Consider the following 8,175-nt stretch of genomic DNA (forward strand, 5'->3'; position numbering starts at 1 on the left):
GGAGATATAATGAAATATCGAAGAAGCATGGATAACACCGATCTTTTTTTGAAAGCAATAGCTACTAGAGGCAGTGTTTTTTTGTCCTGTAATAGATTATATTAATTTTTCACTGTAAGTTTCTGAATAAGTAATAAGAGGGCTGAGACCCATATTTTTCAATGCAAAGATATGTGTATATAGCTGAAAGCCCAAATGTCAAAAAGCTAAGCAGATTTCTTCTCGACATCGCAACAATGATATCAAGTTCAAGCTCAACCCATATATCCAAAGAATGATGGCCATATGTCACCAACAAAAAGCGAATCTATATCCAATATGTGGCATTCACATTCATGCATCATATACATTTGCTTATAGATTGTCATATTCTGCATATAACAGGTGAAATATAGGTCCCCAACCTAAACGTATTCATAATACTCGTTCACGAAAGAAAATGGAAAATGAAGAGAGAAATCAGCTAGAAATTCAACACCAAATAGAGCTGGTTCAACACCAAAGAGAGCTGGAAAGCCTAAAAGAGGATGTAGCAAGGCTTACCAACTTGCTTGAACAGGCTTTGAGGCCTAGAGTTGGAGAAGGGACATCTTCTCAACAAACATTTACACCTCAACCTCCGCCTCCTATTGTTTCGCCATTTGAGCCTCAACATGCTGCTCATTTCGCACCTACTCAATTAGCACATCCAATGAGGGTCCCCCATACTGTGTTGATAGAAGAAGAACTTCAAAGGAACAAGATCATAGAGGAAAATGGTCAGGAAAAACTAGCTACTTTAGAAGAAAGAATGAAGGCAATAGAGGGGAATAGTTTGTATGATCCGGTAAAGGCTGCTGAAATGTGTTTAGTGCCTAATGTGGTTATTCCCAGAAAATTCAGAGTTCCAAAATTTGTTAAATATACTGGAACTCAATGCCCAATCACCCATCTTAAAGCATACTGTAATAAGATGGCTAAAGTAGTCCATGATGAGAAGTTATTGATCCATTTCTTTCAAGATAGTTTAAGTGATGTTGTTCTTGCTTGGTATATGCGTTTGGATAATACCAAGATTAAAGGATGGAAGGATTTAGCTGAAGCTTTTATTAGACAGTATAAGTTCAACATGGACATTGCCCTAAATAGATCAAGTCTGCAAGCCATGGAAAAAGGCAATAAGGAGTCTGTAAGAGAATATGCCCAAAGGTGGCGTGAATCAGCCGCGCAAGTAAATCCTCCATTGTCGGAAAGGGAGATGACTGGTTTATTTTCCAACACTTTCAAAGCCCCATACTTTGAATACTTGGTAGGTAGTGCTGCACAAAATTTTTCTGATTTGGTTGTTATAGCTGAAAGGATCGAACAAGCTGTTCGGACTGGTAGGATCATGGATCCTACTGAAAAAAGAGGTTTTATTGGAAAAAGAAAAGAAGCGGAAGTTCACAATGTTGAAAGGGAAAGTAGAGGGAAGAACACTTACCAAGATAATTACAGCTTCAACAGTATTACACCTACCCCCTCTATATCCAATATAAAATTCTCTTCACCTACAAACACCCAAAATAACCCAATAAACAACCAAACTAATAATGCCTACCGTCCGAGAAGAAATTTTCCAATAGATCAAGTGCAACTTCCACCATTACCCATGTCTCTTACTGAAATGCACCAAAGATTGCTTAGTATTGGTCAGGTAGCACCTGTTCCCTTAGAACCTTTACAACCACCATTTCCTTTTTGGTATAAACCCGATCAAAAATGTGAATACCATGCTGGTGCTGTTGGTCATCATATTGATGGATGTGTTGCATTCAAAAGAAAAATCCTTCAGCTCATCAAAGCTGGGTGGATTTCTTTTGATGAGTCTCCAAATGTGAAGTTTAACCCTCTACCAAATCATGCTTCTGGAAGTGGGGGAGTTAATAGCTTGGAGATAGGAAAGGGAGGTACATCAACTTTAAAGGTGACAATGGATATATTGTATGGGATGTTAAGGCAAACAGATTATCTAAAGACACCAGTCAAAATACAAACTGTAAGGAATGCGAATGAGTATTGTAAATATCATCAGCGGTTTAGGCATGATATTGACTCGTGCGAGGAGTTTCATTTGGAGGTAGAAAATATGATGGCGTTGGGAATGTTAAGATTGATGAAACTCAAAGAAGATGAGTTAGTAGGAACAATGATGGGTTGTAACAAAAAAGTGGAAGTTTGTAGATATGTACCAACCGAAAAGGGTCCACCAAAAATGATCATAACTAAGCTTATGAATACTGTTAACGGAAGCTATAATGCCCAACCCTATAATTATGGTTATTCTTGTCACAACACAAAATCCTGCCCTTGTTTTTCATGCTGAAATAGGAGGACTCACTCAGAGTGGGAGATGTTTTACTCCTGAAGAGTTGGAAAACCATAGAAAAGCCAAAGGAAAGGACATGGTGGAATTGACAAAGACAGATGAGGTTAATAAGCCAGTAAGTGATGAAGAGGCTAATGAATTTCTGAAATTGATGAAGCACAGCGAATATAGTGTGGTTGATCAGCTAAAGAAAACACCCGTTAGGATTTCTTTGTTATCATTAATATTGAGTTCAGAATTGCATAGGAACGCACTTCAGAAGGTTCTTAATGAAGCATATGTTCCTCAGGATATCACACAAGACTCCATAGAACATTTGGTGGGTAGGATTCAAGCTAGCAACTACCTCTATTTTACCAATGATGAGCTAGATCATGAAGGGACCGGTCATAATAAACCATTGCATATCACGGTAAAATGCAAGGATTGTGTGATTGCTAAAGTGCTTATAGATAATGGTTCTGCTCTCAATGTATTGCCAAGACATGTACTTGATAAAATGCCAGTTGATGCCTCTCACATGAAGCCAAGTACCATGACTGCTAGGGCATATGATGGGTCACCTAGACCAATCATTGGGAGTATTGATGTTGAACTAATCATTGGCCCACAACCATTTCAAGTCACATTACAAGTAATGGACATTCATCCATCATATAGTATGTTACTTGGAAGACCTTGGATCCATGCAGCCCGAGCTGTCGCATCTTCTTTACATCAACGAGTCAAGTTTGTCATCAATGGGAATTTGGTGACTGTGAGAGCTGAGGAAACTTTGTCAATGATAAAAAATGTGTCGATCCCTTACATAGAAACTGAAGAAAGTAAGGATGGAAATTTGCATGCATTTGAAGTTGTAAATGTTGAATGGGTACCCGAAAATACAGTACGAAGAAAGCCAGAAATTTCCGAAGTAGCAAAAATGGCTGCTAAATAACTTCTTAAAGCATGGACTGCCATTTCAATATGACCATACTACCGGAATGCCTGAGAGGATTAATATGATAAAAATGAAGTGCGCGGATCAAAGGTTTGGCTTAGGGTTTAAGCCTGGGAAAGCAGATTTCAAAAGAGCAGCTGAAATTAAAAGAGAAAAGAGAATAGCCCGGATTGAGAGAAGAGAACCAGATGAAGACCGAATAGAGATCCCACCAATCCATGTAACATTTCCAAGATCCGCATATGTGATAAAAACAGAGGATTATGAGGGGGGACTAAGAAAAGAATTCAATGGTGCTACTATTAATTATCTTGAATACGTTGGTGAACAAGATTTAAAGGAAGAGGATAATGCTCATGAACAGTTTCCCCAGCTGACTATTGGTGTCTTGGAAGACGACTCATCAGAATTAGTGAGGAAACTGGCTGAGGGAGAAGATTTAGCAAATTGGGAAATTCAAGAAGTCCCAATTGTTTTCAAAAAGTAATGTTTTGATTGCTTATTCGTTGTTTTTCATTATTTGTATTGTTTGAATAATTATGCCTTGCCAAATCATCATGGCTTAAGAGATTGGCAATAAGGTTTTGTGGTTAAGCCCTTCTATCCTTTAAGTTTCAATGAGATCATGCATATTTTCTTTCAATCGTGTTGTTTTTTTTTCTTCTCTGTTCATTTATTTACTTTCCCAGAACTATACACTCATAACCAAAACACTTTCCGCTTTCAGGAAATTTGAAAGCGGATCGTCGTACACCCCACAAACTCATTGCACTGTGGATAATTGGCCTAACTTTGATGAAACTATAATTGCCATGGATGAGGAAGAATTTGGTGAGGAGGATATTCATGAATTCGCAAAGTTAACGGAACAATTTGATCGCACATGGAAGCCTGCAAAAGAAGAACTAGAACTGATAAATGTGGGCACATTACATAATAAAAGAGAGTTGAAAATATGGAAGCTAATCTCTGCTGACGTTAGAAGTGAATTGATTGCTCTTTTACAAGAATACATTGATATTTTTGCCTAGTCTTACGCTGATATGCCTGGTCTGGATACTGATATTGTGGTACATAAACTACCTTTGATAGAAGGTTGTAAGCCGGTTAAACAAAAGTTGAGGAGGACAAGGCCGGATATACTAATCAAAGTGAAAGAAGAGATAACAAAACAGTGGGATGCTGGATTCTTGGAAGTAGTTGATTATTCTCAATGGGGTGTCAATATCGTAGTAGTAACCCAAGAAAGACAACAAAATCAGGGTATTGTGTGGATTTCCGAGATTTGAATAAGGCAAGCCCGAAGGATAATTTTCCTTTACCCCACATAGATGTATTAGTAGATAATGCTGCTAAGAGTTCTACTTACTCTTTTATGGATGGTTTCTCTGGGTATAATCAGATTTAAAATGGTCGAGCAAGACAAGAAGAAACAACATTTGTTTACCCCGTGGGGAACATATTGCTATAAAGTTTATGCCATTTGGACTGAAAAATGCTGGGGCAACTTATCAAAGAGCAATGGTGACACTATTTCATGATATGATGCATAAAGAAATTGAGGTCTATGTGGATGATATGATTGCTAAGTCTAAGGATGAGGAAAACCATATCCCAGCTCTGAAGAAATTATTTGAAAGGTTGAGAAAATATCAATTAAAGCTGAACCCTGCAAAATGCACATTTCGGGTGAAGTCTGGGAAGTTATTGGGATTTGTGGTGAGCAATAATGGCATAGAAGTAGATCATGATAAAGTGAAGGCCATACAAGCTATGTCAGCTCCTAAAACTGAGAAAGAGGTTCGAGGCTTTTTGGGGCGTTTAAATTATATTGCTCGATTTATTTCACAACTTACAGTCACTTGTGAACCAATCTTTCGGTTACTTCGAAAGAGAAACCCCGGAGTATGGGATGAGGACTGTCAAGAAGCCTTTGATAAGATTAAACAATATTTGCAGAACCCATCTCTATTGGTGCCACCGGTGCCGGGAAAGCCTCTCATTTTGTATTTAACAGTGACTGAATCAGCAATGGGCTGTGTGCTTGGCCAACATGATGAGTCTGGGAGAAAGGAGCAAGCCATCTACTACCTGAGTAAGAAATTCACTGAGTGTGAATCTCGTTACAACATGATTGAGAAGCTGTGTTGTGGTTTGGTTTGGAGTGCGAAAAGGCTCCGACAGTATATGCTATACTATACCACTTGGTTAATTTCAAAGGTAGATCCTATCAAATATATCTTTGAAAAACCATACATGTCAAATAGGCTCGCCAGATGGCAAGTGTTGTTGGCTGAATATGATATCATTTACAAAACAAGAAAATCTGTGAAAGGAAGTGCAATCGCAGATCATTTAGCTGATAATGCTATTGAAGACTATGAGCCATTAAATTTTGACTTCCCTGATGAAGATGTGCTGGTAATAGAAGGTGATTGGTGGACCATGTACTTTGATGGTACGGTAAATGTATCTGGTAATGGAGCTGGTGCTGTAATAATTTCTCCAGAAGGAAAACAATATCCCATATCCATTAAGTTGCAGTTCAATTGCACAAACAAGACAACTGAATATGAGGCTTGTATTCATGGATTGGAAGCTGCATTGGAGTTGAAGATAAGGAAATTAGAGGTATATGGAGACTCTATGTTGATAATCTGCCAGACAAAGGGGGAGTGGCAGACGAAAGATGAGAAATTGAAACCATATCAAGAATATCTCTCCAAATTGGCTGAAGACTTTGAAGAGATAGAGTTCAATCATTTAGGAAGGGATAAGAATCAGTTTGCAGATGCTTTAGCAACCTTAGCCTCAATGGCCACAATTGATTGTGGTATCAGAGTACATCCTATAGGCATTGATATCAGAAGTTCTCCTGCTCATTATTGTTTAGTAGAAGAAGAAGTGGATGGAAGTCCTTGGTATGCAGATATAAAAAGATTCATCCAATATCGGGAATATCCTTATGAAGCTTCAAAAACAGATAAGAAGACTCTGAGAAGAATGGCAATGGAATACTTTATAGATGGAGAAATCTTATACAAAAAGTCATTTGATGGGACTCTACTAAGATGTCTAGACAGATCAGAAGCCAATAAAGCCTTGTATGAAGTGCATGGAGGAATTTGCACCACCCATGCAAATGGACACATGATGGCGAGAAAAATGCAAAGAGCTGGGTATTTTTGGTTGACCATGGAGAAGGATTGTATATAATTTGTCCGAAAATGTCATAAATGTCAGGTGTATAGCAACAAAATCAATGCACCCCCAGTGCCCTTATTCAATATGGTGTCACCTTGGCCATTCGCGATGTGGGGAATAGATGTGATTGGGCCTATTAATCCAAAAGCCAGCAATGGGCATCGATTTATCTTGGTCGCAATTGATTACTTTACAAAGTGGGTAGAGGCTTGCTCATATGCTAATGTGACTCAGAAGGTGGTCAAGCGATTCATTGAGAGAGACCTAATTTGTAGGTATGGTCTGCTAGAAAGGATAATAACCGATAACGCCAAGAACTTCAATGGGAAGATGATTGTGGAATTATGCACTAAATGGAAAATCAAGCATTCCAATTCATCACCTTACAAACCAAAGATGAATGGTGCTGTTAAAGCTGCTAACAAGAACATAAAGAAGATTGTCCAGAAAATGGTGGTTACTTACAAAGATTGGCAGGAATGGCTTCCTTATGCTCTACATGCATATCGAACAGCAGTAAGGACGTCAACTGGGGCTACACCTTATTCACTAGTTTACGGAATGGAGGCAGTGATGCCCTTGGAAGTAGAAATTCCTTCTCTAAGGGTCCTAATGGAGTCTGAGCTAGAAGAGGCTAAATGGGCTGAGATACGATATGAATAGTTAAATATGATCAGTGAGAAGAGATTAGCGGCGATTTGTCACCATCAACTGTATCAAAACAGGATAGCAAGAGCATATGACAGAAAAAGTTCGATTCAAGAGAGTTTAAAGAAAGAGATCTTGTATTGAGAAAAATCTTATTACTACCTAGTGAGAACCACAGCAAATGGGCACCCAATTATGAAGGTCCTTATGTAGTAAAGAAGGCATTTTCTGGAGGAGCATTGATACTAACAGGAATGGATGGAGAAGATTTGAGTAGGCCAGTGAATTCTGATTCTGTAAAGAAATATTATCCATGATTGTTGAGTCATTGATGACTGTATAAGTTCTCATCAAATCAATAAAAGTTTGGCCAAGAAATTCACTTTGCATATCTTTTCTCTCTCTCATAAATGTTATTGATTTCAAAGAATCAATAAATACACCCTTGAAGCCTCGCATGATCTCATAGATTCAATTCATTACTTTTACCAAAATCAGTTTCACTATTGGAATTTTGAAAAAATTGATCTGGCATTTTGATTTCGAAAATGGTTTGATGTTTATTCAAAAACCGATATTTTTGACATTCTACTTGTAGAATGACAAGTGAATCAAGCAACTCCTTCATAGAGGTGACCAAACTTCAAAAAAAAAGAAAAGAAAAGAAAAGAAAAAATACCCTTACCCCATGACTCTTGAATAATGTGTTTTTAAATGTATAAATAATGGTATGTAGTGAACTGGTTGCTCATAACTCATGAAAGACATCTTTGCAAAGAATAAACCATCTCATTATACGAGGTCAAAGTTTATTGATCATAGCTGCTTGCGCTTGAAATGAGGAAAGACCATCTTTGTTATTCCTTTCACATTCTAAAATAAGTACATCCCTTGCAAACCCTTTTTGAGCCTGAATAATTTCATAAGAAAAATCCTGACTAAGATCACACCCTACACTGGGGGCAACTGAAATTTCAATGATCAAGAAAGAGGATAAAGCCGTGAGAAAGCCAAAAGGCAAAAGAGCCCAAGAAAC

The 8,175-nt window shown here is 37.9% G+C and overlaps 1 pseudogene; it reads left to right on the top strand.

Moving 5' to 3' along the window:
* The first annotated feature begins 439 nt into the window (after positions 1-439).
* LOC140955705 (uncharacterized) lies at positions 440-7,456 on the top strand (annotated as a pseudogene).
* Positions 7,457-8,175: the final 719 nt, after the last annotated feature.

The sequence above is a fragment of the Populus alba genome, chromosome 6, assembly GCF_005239225.2.
Source record: "Populus alba chromosome 6, ASM523922v2, whole genome shotgun sequence".
Taxonomy (NCBI): Eukaryota; Viridiplantae; Streptophyta; class Magnoliopsida; order Malpighiales; family Salicaceae; genus Populus; species Populus alba.